This window comes from Polyodon spathula, chromosome 14, assembly GCF_017654505.1.
Source record: "Polyodon spathula isolate WHYD16114869_AA chromosome 14, ASM1765450v1, whole genome shotgun sequence".
NCBI lineage: Eukaryota > Metazoa > Chordata > Actinopteri > Acipenseriformes > Polyodontidae > Polyodon > Polyodon spathula.
This window is the reverse complement of record NC_054547.1, coordinates 18,941,713-18,962,803: the sequence shown is the minus strand read 5'-3', so window position 1 is coordinate 18,962,803 and position 21,091 is coordinate 18,941,713. Positions and strand designations below refer to the sequence as shown.

The window sequence follows — 21,091 nt, the reverse complement described above, 5'->3', positions numbered from 1 at the left end:
CTGCAGGCCGCTCACATTTCCCCCACTTCATCATATCTGGGCACTTACTGTATAGGGTAACCCAAGCCCCAGGTACTGGACAGCTGGTAACACAATTATTAGTTCCAAAGACTCTCCTCCAGGAGGTCCTGCGGATAGCGGGTAACATCCCCTTTTCTGGCCACCTGGGGCGGGAAAAGACTTTGGAATGGATATTGGACCGGTTTTATTGGATGGGACTGCATGATGATTTGAAGAAATATGTAGCGGAGTGCCCTGACTGCGAACGAGTAGTGCCGGCACGAGTTCGCCTGGCCTCGCTGGTCCCACTGCCCCTGGTTTGTACCCCTTTCGAACATATGGCAATGGATATAGTGGGTCCAATGTTGCCTTGCGACTCCGGATATATGCAGATCCTAGTGATGGTGGACTATGCGACGCGATATCCGGAGGCGGTGCCTTTTGTGATCCACTAGTGCCGGCACCATAGCCAAAGAGTTAGTGCATGTTATTGTGAGAGTAGGGATTCCCAAGGAGATTCTGTCGGATTGGGGAACTAGTTTCATATCCGGCACTCCTGAAGGAGGTGTATAAAATCTTGAAAGTTTACTCTATTCGAACCTCTGTATACCTCCGCAGACAGACGGTTTGGTGGAGCGCTTCAATCAGAACCTGAAGCAGATGCTGAGACGCTTTGTCGATCAAGAGCAGAAACATTGGGCTAAACTCCTCCCTTTCCTCATGTTCGCAGTGAGAGAGGTGCCGCAGAGCTCGACGGGGTTTTCTCCGTTTGTACGGCAGACAATCCCGGGGCATTCTCGATCTGGTGCAAGAGGGTTGGGAGGGACAAAAGAATTCCAAAAATGTAGTCTAATATGTACTACTCCAGAGAGACCGCTTAGAATTAGTTGGTCGGTTGGCACAAGAGAACTTGCACAACGCCCAGCAGCTGCAACAGCAGCAGTACCATAAAAATGTACGAATTCGGTCTAGTGACGAAGTACTGTTGCTTCTTCCCTGCTCAGATTCTAAGTTGTTTGACAAGTGGCAGGGCCCCTACGAGGTGGTCTGGGTGGTAGGGAGGGTCAATTATGAAATCGGGCAGCCCAACCACTCCAAATTTATCATGTAAATTTGTTGAAGCCCTGGAGAGAAAGAGAGGCTCTGTTTGTCACTAGCGAGAGCCCCGAGGAGGATTTTGGTCCTGACGCAGGGTCATCTGAGCAAACAGAGATTTTGATGGGGGAACAGCTACTTCCCCGTCAGAAAAAGGAGCTGAGATGGCTAATTGAGGAGTGCGTGATGTTTTTTCGAAGGTGCCCGGTAGAACGAATATCATTGAACATGCTATTATTACTTCGCCAGATGTTCGATTGAAACAAAGGACCTACCCAATCCCAGAAAGTCGGCAGAGTGTGATGCGCTGGGAGCTAGAGGACATGCTCAAGAGTCGTTCAACCATCCCAGAGTAAGTGGAGCAGTCCAGTGGTAATGGTTCCTAAGAAGGATGGTACCACCCGCTTCTGTGTGGATTTCTGTCGGGTGAACGCCATCTCCAAGTTTGATGTGTATCTAATGCCCTGGGTGGACTGGCTCCTCAACAGTCTGGGTAAGGCGAGGTATTTGTCAACACCGTTCCTGACGAAGGGATATTGGCAGATCCTGTTGGAGTCCAGCTCTCATGAGAACTGCATTCACTACCCCGGATCATCTGTTTCATTTCCAGACCGTGCCTTTTGGTTTGCATGGAGCCCCAGCCACTTTCCAGAGATTGATGGACAGGGTATTATTCCCCCATCATCAGTATGCATCTGCATATATTGATGACGTGGTTATTTTCAGCTTCACCTGGGTGGAGCATCTTGTTAGACTAGCATCCGTCCTTCAATCTCAGAGAGGCGGGGCTAACAGGCAACCTGGGTAAGTGCATGTTTGGCCACCAAGAGACCCAATAACTTGGCTTTATTATGGGTAATGGACGTGTGACGCCGGTGGCACCAAGATCCAGGCCTTAGTGGATGCGCCGGTTCCACGAACCAAGGCTCAGGTGAGGTTACACTTGGGGATGGCAGGCTATTACCACCACTTTATCCCCGAGTTCGCCACCATTGTTGGCCCCTTGACTGACCTCACCAAGAAGAGTGCCCCAAATTTGGTAAAGTGAACAGGTCGGTGCAGGGGGCGTTTGACTTGATTAAACAGCTTCTTTCCCAGGTCCCGGCGTTGATATCACCGGATGTCAACAGGGAATTCATCCTTCAGACTGACTCTTCGGATGTTGGTCTGGGGGCTATCTTGTCTCAAGAGGTAGATGACGTGGAACACCCAGTGCTGTACCTTAGTAGGAAGTTGCTCCCTAGGGAGCGGAACTACGCCGTCATAGAGGAGTGCTTAGCCATTAAATGGGCTGTAGACTCTCTTCGTTATTACCTCCTGGGCCGGCCTTTCACTCTTGTCACGGACCATTCTCCTCTGAAGTGCTTGTACACGATGAGGAACACAAATGCGTGGATCATTCGGAGTCTGGTGCTGCAACCCTTCACCTTTGTTGTGAAACATCGTGCGGGTCATGAACATCTAAACTCTGATTTTTTTCAGTGAGGGAAGTTAAGGTTTGCCGAGTGTGCCTACGGCTCCACTCTTAGGGGGGGGATGTGTGACAGGAGTGAAAGGAGTCCCTCCTGTAATTAGCCCTCCCGACTACTGACAGCGCTGTGCAGGAAGGACTGAGACCGAGGAGAAAGACTGTGAGTCATGGTTGGGACAGAAGCCGCAGTGGTAGCGGCCATCTTAACTTAGGACAGGACCTCATGGTCGAGCCCCATTATTGCAATCGGCTGTGCTGTGCTTGACGATTGGCTGAGGTGGGACAGTGCACTGATTGCAGGGGTGGGGCTCGGCACTATTTAGGCTGTGGGGTTCTGTCATTCGGTCTCCCTATACTGGACTGAGACGGTTGTGCTGCGTGAGCGCTGAGTTTGTATATTTGTTTTTTGTGCTTATACCCAGACCTGAAGATTTCCAGGCCAGCTGTCTCCGAGCCCAGACTTCCCCCTGTGATACTTGGCATCTCCAGGACCTACTTATCCTGCTTGGGAGAGGGAGCCCAAGCCTCCTGCTATGCTGTGTGGATTATTGAGATACCACGTGGCAGTGTTTTCTGTTCTGTGTGGATTATTTGTTTTCATTTCAAGCCTCTGCTTACCATAGCTGGTAACAGAGGCAGTTTTCTTTGTTCGCTGCAATTGTGTGGAAACCCACTGCTCGGGACTTTGTACTTTTGGGTGTACTGTAAATAAAATCCAACCCCCAACTACATGCTTCCTGTCTCCATCACTTCCGGGTCACGTCACTTCCTCCCATAACCCACCTGAATACCCTTTCCAAAAAAACCACCTTTTCGAAAAATCACACTTTTAAAATATAATTTGTACCAATTGCTCAGATTTTGAGCCCCGGCCCTCTTCAGTTCCTGTTTGGAAGCACACCAAAACAAACCACAATCCTTAGTATCGTACTAAAGCTGGAGATCAGCTAGTCCCCAACTTTGTGCTGCTTCTTTTTTTGATGGTATTAAGTTAGTACACAGCTGGGGATGATCCTGAGAGAGTACAGTACTAGCTGGTGCGCAGCTCCATACTAACTCTGCAAGCTCGTTGCAATTGACCCAATATGATTAGCTGACAGTAACATGTCCTTAGTGAACCCATACAGAATGTGACTGAGGGGTTAACAAGATAATTAGCTAGTTAATCCCTTGGTTACCGCTATAAAAACCTGAAGCTTTGGCTGCAACAGGAGGAGAGAGAGACTTTTATCTTTTAAATGCTCTTTTATTGTTATTTTCACAATTTACAGTCTACAAAATAAGTAAATACAAAGAGTTATTTTGCTAGCTCCACAGATCAGCCTGAGCCTCCCCAGTGCATCAACACTAAAACTCAAAAACACACAATCATAGATTTAAAATACTTTTAAAAGAACAAAATCAGCTCATTTTCCTCATTCACTTCACACAGAGCACTGTCTACTCACCACAACACTTCAAACTTCTCCATATTGTTCATTATCTTATAAAAACTGTGTTCTAGTTTTATCCGAGTAACAAGCAACAAATTAAAAATACTGAGCAGATTTATATTCTCACTCCCTGCCACTCTCCTATTCGTACTCTTTAATATGGCCAATTTTGCCTGCCCAAGAATAAAATTTGCCACCTGACACCTAAAACTCCTATTCCTCCTATACCCCACCCCCATAATAAAAACCTCCTCATAAAACACAAAGAAAGTCTTTGGAATAAAAAGCTCGGTTGTCTAAAAAGAGGTTTCAAACAGTCACAATTTATGAAAGCATGGAACACAGTTGCCCTCTCACTGCAAAATGGACAACAGTCTGAAGTGTCGGGATTAATGAGAGAAATTAATGAGTTGACAGCAATGATGGTGTGTAAAATCCTCCAATGTAAATCTCCAGATCTCTTTGGGATTGAGGGTTTATACAGAGCTCTCCAGGCCAGTCACACCTTCTTCCCTATCCCCAAACACTCCCTCCAGGGTGTGTCTGGCACCCTCTGCAAGGCCGGGGTGAGCCTTACCCTCACACGCACTATAGAAACTTTTCTTCTCTACCATAGAGAAGGAAAAGTTGCTAAGCCTGGCAGGGTCCAGTGCTTATTTTCTGTGACATTGTTATCGAGAGGAACGGTTCCTCTATCTCACCCTCACTTGGCTCCTCCTCATCCAGCTTGTGCTCAGCCTGTGCTGGCAATGCTGACTGGAGCTGTTCCATGAACACCCCAGCCCATCTGACCAAATGCAGCCCCAGCCTCTCTAACACCACCCCCCCCTCCCCCTTCCCAGGGCAGATACAGTAACCCCCTGCCAGATCCAGTGCATCCCATCCCAAAAGAACGTCAGTAAATATCACTTTGAATTTCCTTTAACAGTGACTGTTAACGCCACCAGGTTGTTAATTATCAATACTCTCTCCTTGTAAGAAAGCTGATGGAGCAGCCAGCACCACTTTTGAAACCTTTTTTTAACTTTCTCCACCACCCCCCCCCCAGTTCTGCAAGCTAGCTACTCTGTCTATTCCTACCAAAACACCAAGGACCTTCACTGCACCTCACCTCCACTGCAACCCCCCCCCCGGCATGACAGGAGGCGTTACACATTTCCTAATTTATAAGAGCAGAAGATGCTCTCTGGAATGCCTTCAGACACTGGCACAACTCCTGCACATCACTCTGCCCTGTGACAAAGATGCTAATATCATCAGCATAAGCCGTTACTCTCACTGGTTCCATGGTGTGGTGAGGAACCACCACTCCAGTTAGTACGGTATGCAATCTGTGCACTAGAGGCTCTATGGCTAAAGAATATAGCATTCCTGATAGGGGACACCCCTGACGCACCCCTCTGCACACCTGAAATGGAGAGCTCAAAACCCCATTTACCTTCAGTATTCTAAAAATATTGCGCAATATAAGATTTAAAAACAAGACCAAATCCAAAAGCTTTTAGGGTTTCCAGGAGATGATATCTATGATCTGCTCAATCAAAGGCCTTCTCCTGATCCAGACATATCATCCCAGCATCAAACCCAAACAACTTGGAGGCCTTGGAGGAAAAAAACACTTTAACCAACATAATACTGTGGTCTGACAGTCCATTTGGTATTATTTTACAATTTTCAATAAAATTTATCTGATCTTTATATACATAGACCCGATCCAGCCTGGCACCCGATATTATGGTGTTGACCACTCTCACCCAGTAATCTGCCGATCTCAACCTATTCCTCCACACATCCACCAAATCAAAACTATTCAAGACAGCAGAAAGCTTCCGAGCAGACTGGGGGTGTGGCTCTGCATGATTCCGATCTAACACATCGTCTTCAGTACAATTAACCCCACCCCCTAGATATAGATAATCTTCAGGTTGACACTCAGATAAAGTATTTTTTAGAATCTTAGAAAACTTAATTATCTCTCATTGGGAGTGTTTGTTAATCCTTGCTTTAACTTTTACCATCCTCCCCACAATCACCTCCTGATACGAGAGAACTTCAACTGTACATTTCTCTGAGAACAGGACTGCCACACACCCTCTCCTTTCCACTCTTGTTTCCACTCACACTCTTATTTATGTCACTGTGCATTTCCTGGATAAACGACACATCTATTTTATTTTAAACTTTCAAACACACGCTCTTTTATGTGTACTCCTAGCCCCTTTAACATTAAAAGTATCTAATATTAATTTATCCAGAGATACAGCTCAACACGAGAAAAACAACCGTGTCAGAGATAAAAGCAATAAGTGTTCCATCCATTTTTTATTTCTTATTTATAAACTTTACATATTTTCGTTGCCATTTTTTTAAACAATAACGCTGTTGTCTATTCAGCTGACACACAGTCGTGTCATAAGCTATCTATTTCACTGTGCTTACAAATAGCTCCAAGTCTGGAAAGTAGTCCCCTACTCTCACTCCTCTTTGCCCCTTTCTGGCATCCAGGAGTTCCGCAATCTTAACTGGATCATATCCCTCCTGTCCTGACTGACTACCTCATCTTGAATATTGTGTTCAGTTCTGGTCACCTCGCTATAAAAAAGATATTGCTGCTCTAGAAAGACTGCAAAGAAGAGCGACCAGAATTATTCCAGGTTTAAAAGGCATGTCATGTGCAGACAGGCTAAAATAATTGAATCTGTTTAGTCTTGAACAAAGAAGACTACGTGGCGATCTAATTAAGATCTAAAGTTAGTTACTTATTCACACAGTTATATATTGAATATTAGTTCACATTCTAAGGGGGAATTCACATAGATAGTCAGGATGTGCCACCTCAAGCAGGGTATCATTTTAAAGATTGAGCATTTATCTTCAACATCAAGTAGATTGCAGAGTGGCACAAGTAGGCAATCACAGGATATGCTGTGAAATATACACACCCTTCTTTTCCTGCATATTAACTCACATTGTGAGGGCTTTGCCACCTGAAGCTGCATGTGATGTTAAAGGTTAAGCAGTTGTCTTGCGAATAGAGTATGGTGCGTAGTATCATATACAGCACTGTAAGTGTTACTTAGTATGAAAAAATTAGAGCATTTATTATGAATTAAAAGGCCTTGTTGATAACAGATATTTAATTAAAAAACCACATGTTGTTTTGGAATAAGCAACAAATACAGTATGTGAAATATACTCATTTATAATAAACATATAAAATCCAATTACTCTTTCTTCATATCATGGACTGTTGCTCCAAAAAGTGTGAAACCTAAAATAAACAAAACCTAAAATAAAACATATGGTTTGTGTGTGTGTGTGAAATACATTAAAAATATATTTTGTTGTAGACTTTAATCCACATTAATGGATAGTAGAAGAAATTAAACATTTGTGCAAAGATTAAAAAGAAAACTAGCAAAATACCAAAATCATAAAAAATAAAGTTCAGATAGCACAGTCTATTCATGAATCAATGTTTCAAGGATCTTAGATGTCAGTCTTTTTCTTAATATAATTTTGTTTCAAAGTATTACTGTTATTGTTCCTAGCACAGAAAAAATACATAAATAAAATTAAGGTTTACAAAACCATTTCTATGGATTTGGGGCTCCACCAATCCACTGTCAGACAGATAGTCTACAAATGGAGAAAGTTCAAGACCACGGTCACTCTACCTAGGAGCGGTCGTCCTACCAAAATCTCTCCAAGAAAAACCGAAAATCATCAAAGAAGTCACAAAGAACCCCAGAATAACATCCACGGATCTGCAGGCCACTCTCGACTTGGCTAATGTGAGTGTTCATGACTCAACTATCAGAAAAAGACTGAACAAGAATGGTGTTCATGGAAGGATAGCCAGGAGGAAACCACTGCTCTCTAAAAAGAACATTGCTGCCCACCTGAAGTTTGCCAAAGAGCACATAGATGATCCACAAGACTTCTGGAACAATGTTCTCTGGACAGATAAGTCAAATATAGAACTTTTTGGCCTCAATGAGAAACGTTATATTTGGCGAAAACCAAACACTGCATTCAAACAGAAGAACCGCATCCCAACCGTCAAGTATGGTGGTGGGAGTGTGATGGTTTTGGGCGCATTGCTGCCTCAAGACCTGGACGGCTTGCCATCATTGACACAACCATTAATTCTGCATTGTATCAGAAGATTCTAGAGGAGAATGTCAGGCCATCCATCCGTGAGCTGGAGCTGAACCGAAAGTGAGTCATGCAGCAAGACAATGATCCTAAACATACAAGAAGATCTACAAAAGAATGGCTGCAGAAGAAGAAAATCAGCATTTTAGCATGGCCTTGTCAAAGTCTGGACTTAAACCCCATCGAAATGTTGTGGCAGAATCTTTTATACCCCTCCCCTGACCTGTACCTTTCCACAACTTTATATCAGAGTTGTTTTGAAAGCTCTTTGGTCTTCATGGTAGTATCTTTGCTTTGAATTCACTACCCAACTTACAGAGACAGGTGTATTTAATCTGAAATCATGTGAACAACTTTTATTGCATACAGATGGACTCCATTTATGTTATTGTGTGAATTCTGAAGGTAATTGGTTGCACCTGAGCTTATTTAGGAGTGTCATAGCAAAGGGGTGAATACTTATCTAATGAAGACTTCAGGTTTTTATTTTTTCACACTTTGAAAGTTTTGAGTAGGTTGTAGAAATCAAGGGAAGAAAAATCCCATTTAAATGCATCAAGATTTCAGGTTGTAACACAACAAACTGTGAAAACGTACGGGGGGGGGGGGGGGGGGCGAATACTTCTTATAATCACTGTATATACAGTGGCTTGCATATACAAGTATTCACCCTCCTGCAAAGTTTTCACATTTTGTTGGCACCCAAGCATACTCCATGACACAAACTATTCCACATTTATCAAGTTAAAAAAGTATATAGAATATAAATAAGTAAGATTTACAGAGAAAAACAGACTCATCTGAGTTGCATAGGTATTCAGACCTTTTGCTGCTGCAGCCCTAAATCAGCTCAGGTGCAAATTATTTGTTTGCAAATTAATGAAAATTAATGAAATGGTTTCAGCCTGTGTTTACACAAAGTGGTTTAATTTGTAGATAATTTTCCTCATGTATATAAAGACTTTTAAGCTGCAACTCATATAGTGATCCAACAAAGCAACCCTGAAGACCAAGAAGCTTTTCGAAACAAGTCAGGGATAAAGTGGTAGAGAGGCACAGAGCAGGAGAAGGGTACAAGAAAATTTCAAAGGTGCTGATTATCCTTCTCAGCAAGCCGACCTTGACCTTAAGAGAGCTGCAAAGTTCTGTGTCTGAGATGTGGGTCAGTGTTCACACATTAACAATAAGCCGGTCCCTACACAAAACTGGTCTGTATGGTCGGGTGGCAAGAAAGAAGACTACTCAAAAAGCTTCATCTTAAAGCATGTATGGAGTTTGCAAAAAAAAACATGTAGGTGACACTGCAGACATGTGGACAAAGGTTTTGTGGTCAGATGAGACAAAAATGGAACTAAATTCCAAGCGTTACGTCTGACGCAGGCCCAACACTGCACATCACCCAGTCAACACCATCCCAGCTGTCAAACATGGTTACTGGGAAGCTAGTCAGGATATGGAGAATGGATGGTGCAAAGAACAGACGAATCCTTGAGTAAAACCTGTTTGAGTCAACCAAGACTCTGAAACTGGGGAGGAAATTGACATTTCAGCAGGACAGTGACCCGAAGCACAAAGCCAAAGCCACAGTGGTTGAACAAAAAGAGAATTCATATTCTTGAGTGGCTCAGTCAAGGTCCTGACTTGAATCCAACCTAAAATTTATGGCAAGACTTGAAGATTACAGTCCATCAACGATCCCCAACAAACTTAACAGAACTGGAGCAATTTTCCAGTGAAGAATGGGCAAAAACTTCACCAGCGTACTGTGCAAAGCTAGTAGAAACCCATCCAAAAAGACTCATAGCAGTAATTGCTGAAAAAGGTGCTTCTAGCAAGTACTGACTTAAGGGGCTGAATACTTATGCAACCAGTAACTTTAATTTTGTAGATTTATATGCAAGTTTTGCTGATATTTAACCTGCTCCTCATATAACAGTGTTCAGTTTAACCACTACAGCTTTGAATAAAATAAAAGTTTTTTTGAAAACCTGTGCACAAATTATTTGTAATTTAACAAAATGTGACATTATTGGTGGGGGGTGAATACTTCTGCAAACCACTGTGTGTGTGTGTGTGTGTGTGTGTGTGTGTATATATATATATATATATATATATATATATATATATATATATATATATATATATATATATATATAGTGTGTAGTGTGAACACTTAGAATCACCGACAAAAATAACCATTTCGTGATTTAAGCATTTACAAATGACCAAAGAATGAAATTAACAGTTATTTTGGTCTTTGAGTAAATTATATTGACGTTGGTGAGGAATGAAATGCTTTGGTGAAACAGAGAATGAAACAGAAAAGAGTCAGCTTCTTTGTTTTTGAGTAAAGCAATATAATCAAACTGCGAAATGCTTTGAGCAAATGCACTGTTCCCAAACAGATTTTGAAGATGCTGCTCAATCTGCGATTTTACATTTGTCTTTGTCTCTGCTGCCTCTTTACTGTTTTGTTGTTTGCTTGTTTGATATTTTCCATTTCGAAAATATGAGCAAAATAATTCATAATAAATACTCTAATTTTCATACTAAATAGCACTTCATAGTACTGTACATGCTACTACGCACCATACTCTATTCACAAGACAACTACTTAACCTTCAACATTACACCCAGCCTGAGGTGGCAAAGCCCTCACAATGTACACTAATATGCAGGAAAAGAAGGGTGTGTATATTTCACAGCATAGCCTATGAATGCCTACTTGTGCCACTCTGCAATCTGCTTTATGTTAAAGAGAAATGCTCAAGCTTTAAAATTGAGGTGGCATATCCAGACTATCTATGTGAATTCCCCCTTAGAATATGAACCAATATTTAATATGTAATTGTGCGAATAAGTAATTAACTTCAGCCTCAAAGCGGGAATAAGTAATTAATCAGCCTCGAAGCGGGAATAAGTAATTAACTTCAGACTGTTCCTTCTGTAAAGCTCAGAGCCCCACCCAGAACTTATCATCTGTTGAGTGTCAGTTTTGGGTTCCAACTAAAGTTAGCTGTGATTGGCTGAACATGTTGGCAGACAGCAAAAGCAAGCCCTGGTTTCCTCGATGGAAGTGGGCGAGGCTGAGGGGAATGATTGACACTTTGTGCTTGCACAGTTCAAATAAAATTTATTTAAATAAACTGTGGAGCAAAAGCACACAGCTCAAATAAAGATCTTGCGCCCCCTTGCGTAAATTGAATTTCCATTTAAGGTATGCTGTTTTTTGTCCTTGAGTAAATTGAATTTCGATTTAAAGTACGTTGTTTTGTTGTTAATAGATAAATGTTTGTTAATAGATGAGTTTGCATTAAATTATTTACTTTTTGTTACTTTCATTTCTCATAGACTTTAGCAGTGCAATGTGAAAATAGTGGTATGGAGTAATTATCATTGTTATGAAATAATAATTATTTTCTTTAGTGTGGTGGAGAAACTATCTCATATATTTAATACAAATATTGCTGCACATGATTTGAAAGGAAAAATCCATGTTGGTCTTCACCATAAATTACATAGTTGATAAATATTAGAAATAATTATCGTAACACATTTTGCCTTGCACCAATTTACCACATTGCCAGAATTTGCACAATTTTTTCTAAAATGGCAAGTGATCTGTGGGACAGTAGGGATTAACAATAACATAATAAAGTGCAGCTTCAGATTTAGTAAGCGAGTCAGAATCAGGATACTGATAGAGGTTTGCTTCAGGCTTTTCAAACACTGTGCCAATTTGTAAGGTATATGTTAAGTATAGTGATCAACGTTTTGTGTTGTTGTGATCCTAGTATTTTCTGCTATGTGGAATGTAATAAACCAAAATGGTGGTGTTTTTTCTTTGTACAAGGGCCCATTTTCTAAAATATTTTGAAGAGCTATTTAAGTTAAATGTGAGTTTTTTTTTTTTAAAAGGCAGAAGTAAACCACTATAATGATATTACTTTATGAAAATGTGTCTTTTGCCACTTTGTTTCTTGAGCAGAAACCACAATACCTGGAGTAAAATAAATTTACTGAGCACCTGCGAGGTCTAGAGAGTAAAGGGGGTGTGATGGACAGCGAGCTTGGGAGCATGTGAGCATTTATGTGAAAATGGTGTTAGACATAAAACAGACTGCACAGATCCCTGTACTCAAAGGATTGAGTCAGGTAACATCATCTGGTTGCTAAGTGATAAGGAGAATGAAAAAACAAGCATGAAGGACACTCTCAAGTCCAGGTCGGGTCAGCAGCATCCTCTGGCTGCTGGGCAACAAGGAGAATAAGAGATAAAAGACAAAAGGATAGATCCCGTCACTACTCAGGCAGCATCCTCAGGCAGCATCGGCTGGAAGCTGGGTGGCGTGGATAGTTAGGGAAAAGTGTTTTTTGTCCCTATAGACATGTGCGGGGCCTGACTTGGCGGGTGGGGACTCGACCTGCCTCAGAGGGGGCAAGAAACGTGCTCGGAGCTGGAAAAGAAACTAGGGAGAGTGATAGCAGGTTGTGGCCTTGTGACAGAAATATAATAATCTTTTCCTTCCTTTTGGTTACAAGATATAACCCTGAAGGACCCGTGCAGTAACCTGTAGAAATATTGTAAAAAGTGACTGTTTGTTTGTTTGTCTTGTCTTTAATTGTTGCTTGTGTTTTATAGACAGTTTACACGTTCCGGAGCTGTCGCTAATGGCCAGCATTAAACCCGGGACAGCACTACACCATTGTTACTCTATAAACTGTATCACCCACCACGAGCACTACAGTGCGCACCCAGGACTGGTGACCGTGCTTGTATATTGTGGGAGAGATACCCATGTTTATTGTTTAGGGCTGCAAACGGCTGTTACTGTCCTCTGTGTTTTACACATCGCTGCGTATAACCAGAGTTTATTATTTGGTCCCCAGAACTGGATTACAAAAATAAAATACCCTTGTCACTCAAGAATATATTTGACTTTCTGGGCAATAGATGGCTCCAGAGCAGGGCGGCAGCGATGATAGGGTACAATTCCAGGAGGAGAGAGGATTTCAGCTGGGGAGGAAGGGATCGAATTGCCTGGGGCCAGGTGCTGGAGAACCATTGGGATCCGAAGAAACTGCTGAAGCCTGCGTGGGAGGTGTCTGTAAACAGGCGCATGTCTGGGGCTTAAATGGCATTGTCGTATAACATTGAAAGACTGTTCCAGTGGATTAGTAGAGAGGACCATATTTCAGTGTCCATCCAGGCTTCGTCCAGGATGGTGATGGAGGTGTCGAGAGACTTGCTAATGTACATAGGGCGAAGCTGAGGGCTTCAGATAAAGCAGGCACATTGGCAGGAGAAGAGAGATCAGGGTAGATTGTTATTTAGTGCGTTTCAGCAGGCAGATGAATTTTGCGTGGGCGTCACTGCAGAAGGAACAAGAGTGAAGAAATCGGCACGTGGAGTTGTTGCAGACCGAGTCATTGAAATTGTTACAAATCTGGCGACCCCCAGAGATTTTGATATGGCGGTGTGACAAGATGGCTTTGGTGGTGACATCAGACCAGGAAGGAACACACAGACAGGCAGTACAAGCAGGTGAAACTGGCGCTCAGTGTTTTATTTAACAAACAAAAGATACAAAACAAAAGGGCACATTGGCCATACAAAACAAACAAACAAACAAACAAACAATTATACTAACAAATATTGTACTGGCGGTTCCAGCACAATAGCAGTTGTTTTAGTTTTTACCTTTTTATTTTTAACTGCTGTTCATTATGTGAAGGAAATTCATGGTTAAATTCATTTTAATATAAGCATTTTCCAGATATTTAATTCAGACTCTTGTCTGTATGTCATGCTGTGGGGATTGGGTTAACACCAATTTCAGAACATTCTTAACCAGATCTACTTCAAAGTTTGTTGATAAGGCACAGGCCACAAACTATGTTAACTCTTTGAAGCTCACCTTCCAAAATGCTATCTGATTGTCTGGCCGTCTAAGGTGTCATAAAACTTACCAAGGGAAGCTATAATGACTGTGCAGTTGTACCATTATTGTGTTAAAAGTTAGTTAAAATGCTTTAAGAATAATTTTTAATTACATAACTTGTAGACACAAGTTTAATAGACATTTTTTCCCAATAAACCTGAAGGGTTTATTGTGTTTTAAAAGAATATTATAAACTAATAACTATTTTTGAATATTATCCTTTAATTGTATTGTGATGTGTTTTGTATGCTTGTAATCATAATTTTGCATAGAGAATTAAATTCATATGCTTCTCTAATGAATGTAACTAAAGTTATATTGAATAGGAGGTTTAAATGATATATATACAATCCTTTGATAACAAAATGAGTAGATACATTGCATTTCTAACACACCCTTTTTGTGTGACACACAACTGTCCATCAAATACTGTGAACCAATAGAAGGACCGACAAGGATTTGTTTACAGTACAACGGAATGCCCATACATCATGTTATTTAAACTCAAAACAAGGATTTTCTTTCTCGGGGCTCTCTCTGGATTTGCTCTTTCTTGCTGGATTTGTTCTTTCCTGCTGGATTGCTCTTTCTTCAAAACATCTCATCGCTCTCAACTCATCAAACTCCGAAGTTCTTCAATGAAGACGCGATGATGTAATCTTCAAAGCTGTCCCAGAGTAGATAGGCTCCCTCCGGAATGAAGAAAGCTTTTGCCTACTGTCTTCATGGAGATACTGCGCTGTGCTGCTGCACAACTAACTTTCACAGAGAGGACGATCGTGTTAAGAATACTTTGTTTTAAACACCAACAGAATAAGTATCAAACTTATATTGTGTGTTTACAAGTAACTGAACTGAAGCCATGCTATCAAAATCGTCACAATACGTAATGTGCGTCTATTAAACAAGATGCTGAACATTGTACATGCGTACTTAGTCACTTGGAAGCTGGCGCATGTATATGTAATGCGTGTCTCAACCAAACAATGCATGATGAACTACTAAAAGACTGCTTCACTAATGCAAAACTCTATGACCAGAGAGTACATCAATGATTTATTATGAACATTTAACAATGCATTTCTTTTCCTTGAATATTTTATTTTTTTTCTTCTTTACACATATGCTTTTAACTATGAAGCCTAACTTTTATTCTTCTTTCTTTGAGAATATGAATAAATGTAATAATAATTTGGGTTGTTAGGTTTCTTTTTGTCTTATAACAAATAAACATTTATGATTGATTTGAAGCACCTAAACATACATAATATGAATTATTAATTTCGTTTCATCATGAATCTAGGGACAATGAAGCCAGACTCACTAGTTCTTATTGATGGATTGTGCTTATTATGGTTAATAATTACATTATGAGCTATAATGGGTATTTTCTTTAATGGTAATTGGCGAGGACAGAGTTGTGACATAAATCCTAGATATACAACGTAAATATCCACGACAATTACTCCCTGAACACTCTGTTCCCCGTGCAGCCAATCTGCAGGTCTTTTGTATTCTGGCTGAGGGGTTAACTAGCTAGTTATTATGTTATTACCCCTTGGCCAGATTCTGCACAAGTTTAATAATCATGTGCAACTGTCAGCTAATTGAATACTCAGTAGCTGATCGGTAACGCATCTTCACAAGGTTCTACAAACACACAAAACAATAACACATAAGAACATAAGAACATAAGAAAGTTTACAAACGAGAGGAAGCCATTCAGCCCATCTTGCTCGTTTTGTTGTTAGTAGCTTATTGATCCCAAAATCTCATCAAGCAGCTTCTTGAAGGATCCCAGGGTGTCAGCTTCAACAACATTACTGGGGAGTTGATTCCAGACCCTCACAATTCTCTGTGTAAAAAAGTGCCTCCTATTTTCTGTTCTGAATGCCTCCCTGTCTAATCTTCATTTATGACCCCTGGTCCTTGTTTCTTTTTTCAGGCTGAAAAAGTCCCTTGGGTTGACACTGTCAATACCGTTTAGAATTTTGAATGCTTGAATTAGGTCGCCACGTAGTCTTCTTTGTTCAAGACTGAACAGATTCAATTCTTTTAGCCTGTCTGCATATGACACGCCTTTTAAGCCCGGAATAATTCTGGTCGCTCTTCTTTGCACTCTTTCTAGAGCAGCAATATCTTTTTTATAGCGAGGTGACCAGAACTGCACACAATATTCAAGATGAGGTCTTACTAGTGCATTGTACAGTTTTAACATTACTTCCCTTGATTTAAATTCAACACTTTTCACAATGTATTCGAGCATCTTGTTAGCCTTTTTTATAGCTTCCCCACATTGTCTAGATGAAGACATTTGTGAGTCAACAAAATTTTTGTTATAGTCCACGGACAGAGATACAGCTCTTTAAAGAGAGCAATTGGAATAAAGAACTTAATCATTTGTTATTAGATAACTTTCACACTTCCAAGCAATGTGTATAAATACATCTGAGCTCCAGTGCAGAAGAAATTTTCAATTCAATCCATTTTTGATTAAGCTTTATATTACTCATCCATAACTTACAAAAAAAAGTATTCCCCCCCCCCCCCCCCCCCCCCAAAGCAAAAAGTCTATTGGAGGGTTCTCTGCCAAACTGTAATATGTATTTGTAATGGGGGCTTGGCTTTGGCAAAATGTGTTATGTTGTGATTGCCTCTGTGTATTTCAGTGACAAATATTATTTAAATCCATGAGATTCTCCACATTCCTCAACCATCTTTATTACAAATGTCACCCTGCCCTTGTTGTTTTGATTTTGCGTGTGCTAAACCCAGTTTAATTGTTGTCAGCTAAGGATTTTACCTGCAGGATTAGTTACTGAGTCTGTTTGTATACATACATACACACATATATACATATATATATACATATATATATATATATATATATATATATATATAGATATATATAGATATATATAGTAACGAATTTGCTGCAGTCTTCCTGGATAACCACCTTGTGTGGTGTAATATATAAGAATAATTCCAAGCAAAACAGTACTTGGAATGAAACATGCCAGGGCTATTATTTGAAAACAAAACAACGGCACTGATGGTGCAAACAAAACAAAAGCCTAAACCCTTTTTGGGTCTAACTAAACAGTAAAGGTGTCCCTCTCTAAACGGGGACAGGCTGCTCCTGTTTACCCCGAATTACACACACAGGTAACTTCTTTTTTTCTTACTTTCATTTCTTTGTAAACAACCAACTCCACTCAGGCTCTCAGCAAGTCCTCCTCACATTTCCCTTCCTTCTACCTTCTCAACCTTACCACTTTTAACAACCAGACAATTACACAATTAAACAATTAAGCTATATTGGAGATAATGCTCAAGTCCGTATCTTCCCCAGGTTTCATAATGCCTCCACATACCCTTTCTGATACAATACCTTTTTATCCAACCAAACTAAACATTGATTCTTTTAAACCCAAGTTTGTAGTGTAACCTCTTAAATCAATCTGTGATAACTACTTTACATTCTGAAAAAGGGAGGTTACTCTGTGTGCTTCCTGCAGGAAACCCACTCGACACCGCAGGCCGAGGCCAACTGGCTGCTAGAGTGGGGGGGGAGAGTGTCGTTTAGCCACCTCACCGAGTCATCTTATGGGGTGGCGACGCTCTTCTCCGGGTCCTTCGTTCCGACGGTACTCGATGTGGTCAACGTCGTGCCGGGCCGTCTCTTACACCAGCGGATCCGGGACGGGGACGCTACCGTTCACCTCTTGAACGTGTACGCTCCGTCCACGGGTCCGGCGAGGGTTCACTTCTTCCGCCAGATGTCCGCCCACCTGAACACCATCGGCGCCGACAAGCTCGTGGTCCTCGGGGGGGACTTCAACTGCACCCTCGAGGCCGCGGACCGGGTGGGGCGGGAACCCTACCCGCTCTCGTCGGCGGCCCTGAGAGAGCTGATCGCTCGGCTCTCTCTGGTGGACATCTGGCGGTGGCAACACCCGGACGCCTCGGCCTTCACCTACACCCAGGTGAGGGAGGGGCGGGTGTCCCAGTCCCGGATCGACAGGTTCTACGTCTCGCGGAACCACGCTCACTGCGTTCGCTCCTCCGACATCAGGCCGGCGCCGTTCACGGACCACAACCTGGTGGTCGTGACGGTGGCCGTGGCGCCAGCTAGGCACGCCGCTGCCTACTGGCACTTCAACAACAGCCTGTTGGAGGACGAGTGCTTTGAGCGGTCTTTCCAGGACTTTTGGACGGTCTGGCACGGCAGGCGATCTCGCTTCCCCACGTGGCGTCAGTGGTGGGACGTGGGGAAAGCGCAGATCAAGATCCTCTGTCAGGAGTACACGAGGGGCGCGAGCAGGCGGAGGGACTCGCGGATCGAGCGGCTGGAAAGGGAGCTGCTCGATCTGGAGAGCCGCCTGGCTCGCGGGGACCAACTCGAGCAGAGCGCGTACGAGGAGAAGAAGAGCACCCTGCGGGACCTGCAGCTCCAGCGGTCCCGGGGGGCGTTTGTGCGCTCGCGGGTCCAGTTCCTTCGGGAGATGGACCGCAGCACACACTTCTTCTACGCGTTGGAGAAAAAGAAGGGAGACCGTAAAAACATCACCTGCCTCCTGGCGGAGGACGGCTCCCTTCTGACGGATCCGGAGAGCGTGAACGAGAGGGCCAGGGCCTTCTACTCTGCCCTCTTCTCTCCGGATCCCGTCGACTCCGACGCGTGCAGGGTTCTGTGGGACGGGCTTCCCACGGTCAGCGGGGGCGTGCGGGACGAGTTCGAGGGCCACCTGACCCTGGCCGAGCTCACCGACGCCCTCAGTCAGATGCCCTACAACAAATCGCCGGGCATCGACGGGCTGACCGTGGAGTTCTACAAGAAGTTTTGGGACTTGCTGGGGCCCGCCTTTGCGCGGGTCCTGGCGGAAGCCTACGAGACCGGGGAGATGCCCCTTTCGATGAGGCGGGCTGTTATCACGCTCCTGCCCAAGAAAGGGGATCTGCGCAGCCTCAAGAACTGGCGCCCGGTCTCGCTGCTATGCACGGACTACAAAATCGTGGCCAAGGCCGCCTCCCTGAGGCTCAAGTCCGTGCTGGCAGACGTGATCCACCCCGACCAGTCCTACACGGTCCCGAACCGGACGATTTTCGACAACATCTTCCTGGTTCGGGACCTCCTGCACTACTGCAGGAGGACCGGTCGGTCGGTCGCCTTCCTCTCCCTGGATCAGGAGAAGGCGTTCGACCGGGTGGATCACGAATATCTCTTCGGAACCCTACGAGCATTCGGATTCGGGCCCCGCTTCGTGGGCCTGTTCCGGATGCTGTACACCTCTGCCGAGTGCTTGATCAAAGTCAACTGGTCCCTGACCGCGCCCCTCGCTTTCAGGAGAGGAGTACGTCAGGGCTGCCCTCTGTCCGGACAACTGTACGCGCTGTGCATCGAGCCCTTCCTCTGCCTCCTTCGCGGGAGGCTCACGGGGTTGGCGCTCGGCGCGCCGGACACGAGGGTGGTCCTGTCGGCTTACGCCGACGACGTGCTCCTGGTGGCCTCGGATCCGGCTGATCTGGAGAGGATGCGGAGCTGCCAGAGCGTCTACTCTGCCGCGTCCTCTGCCAGGATCAACTGGACCAAATGCTCCGGGTTACTGGTGGGTCCCTGGCGGGCGGACTCCCTCCCTGCCGCGCTCCAGCAGTTCCAGTGGAGCGCGGACAGCTTCAAATACCTGGGAGTCCACCTGAGCCCCGCGGAGGCCTCGGTCGCCGCCAACTGGACGGAGTTGGAGGACAAGGTGGCTGCGCGACTGAGGTCGTGGTCGGGTCTGCTCAAACTGCTTTCCTTCAGGGGAAGGGCTCTGGTCATTAACCAACTGGTGGCGTCGATGCTTTGGCATCGACTCACCATCCTGAGCCCGCCCCCTGAGTTTGTGGCCAGGGTCCAGAGGAAGCTGACGGACTTCTTCTGGGCCGGAAAGCACTGGGTCTCTGCGGCGGTTCTGAGCCTCCCTCTCGCCGAGGGGGGGCAAGGGTTGGTGTGCATCAGGAGCCAGGTGCACACCTTCCGCCTCCAGACCCTGCAGAGATACCTGTACGCAGACCCGGCCCCGCAGTGGTGCACGCTGGCGTCCCTCCTTTTGCGCCAGCTGCACGACCTGGGCTACGACCGGCAGCTCTTCTGGATCGACCTGCGGGGAATCCGTCTCCCCGAGCTGCCGGTCTTCTACCAGGACCTGCTCAGGACCCGGAGCATGTTTTCCGTCGGCCGAGACGCCGTGCCGACCGAGGGCCAAGGACTCCTGCTGGAGCCCCTGCTGCACAACCCCCACCTAGGTGCGCAGGCGTTGGAGTCCCCCTCGGTGCGGCGCGCGCTGATCTCGGCCAAGGTGACCAGAGTCTGGGATCTCCTGGATCGCGAACGCTCGGCGTGGCTGGCGCCCGAGGCGCTCGTCGCCAGGGCGGCTCGGGTGTCCGTCCGGACGGCCGGCCGAGCGATCCGGGAGTGCAAAGCAGCGTTGCACCCAGACTCTGTCAGGTATCTCGAGGGAGTTCTCAGGACCGGCGAGCCATCTACCCCCACCCCCCCGACCCCCGGCTCTCCGGTCCTGCTGATCGAACCCAAGGCCCGAGCCCCCCCTCGGCCCCCCCTCGAGAACAACCTGAGCAGGATCTCGCAGTTCTCCTCGACCCCCTTGCCATCGGCGTCGAGGAGGACCCTGTACGCGATGACGCTCCACACCCTCCATTTCCCCGCCCTCGTCTCCCGCCGAGACACCGCTTGGCGGGAGACCCTCCGACCGCCGGAGGGCGTCGGTCCCCAGTGGGAGGCCCTGTACTCCCCGCTGGTCTCCAGGGGAGCTGGGGACCTGGGCTGGAGGGTCCTGCACGGAGCGCTCGCGTCAGGAGAGATCCTGCGTCACTTTACCGACTCGGACGCCGCATGCCCTTTCTGCGGTCAGTCCGAGTCGGTGGCTCATATTTATTTTTTATGCGCCAGGCTGCAGCCGTTCTTCCTGCTGCTGAAGAACCTCTTGCTG

At 44.8% G+C, this 21,091-nt stretch overlaps 1 pseudogene; it reads left to right on the top strand.

The window, feature by feature from the left end:
• The first annotated feature begins 1,470 nt into the window (after positions 1 to 1,470).
• LOC121327136 overlaps positions 1,471 to 21,091 on the top strand; it is a 131,591-nt pseudogene continuing 111,970 nt past the window's right edge.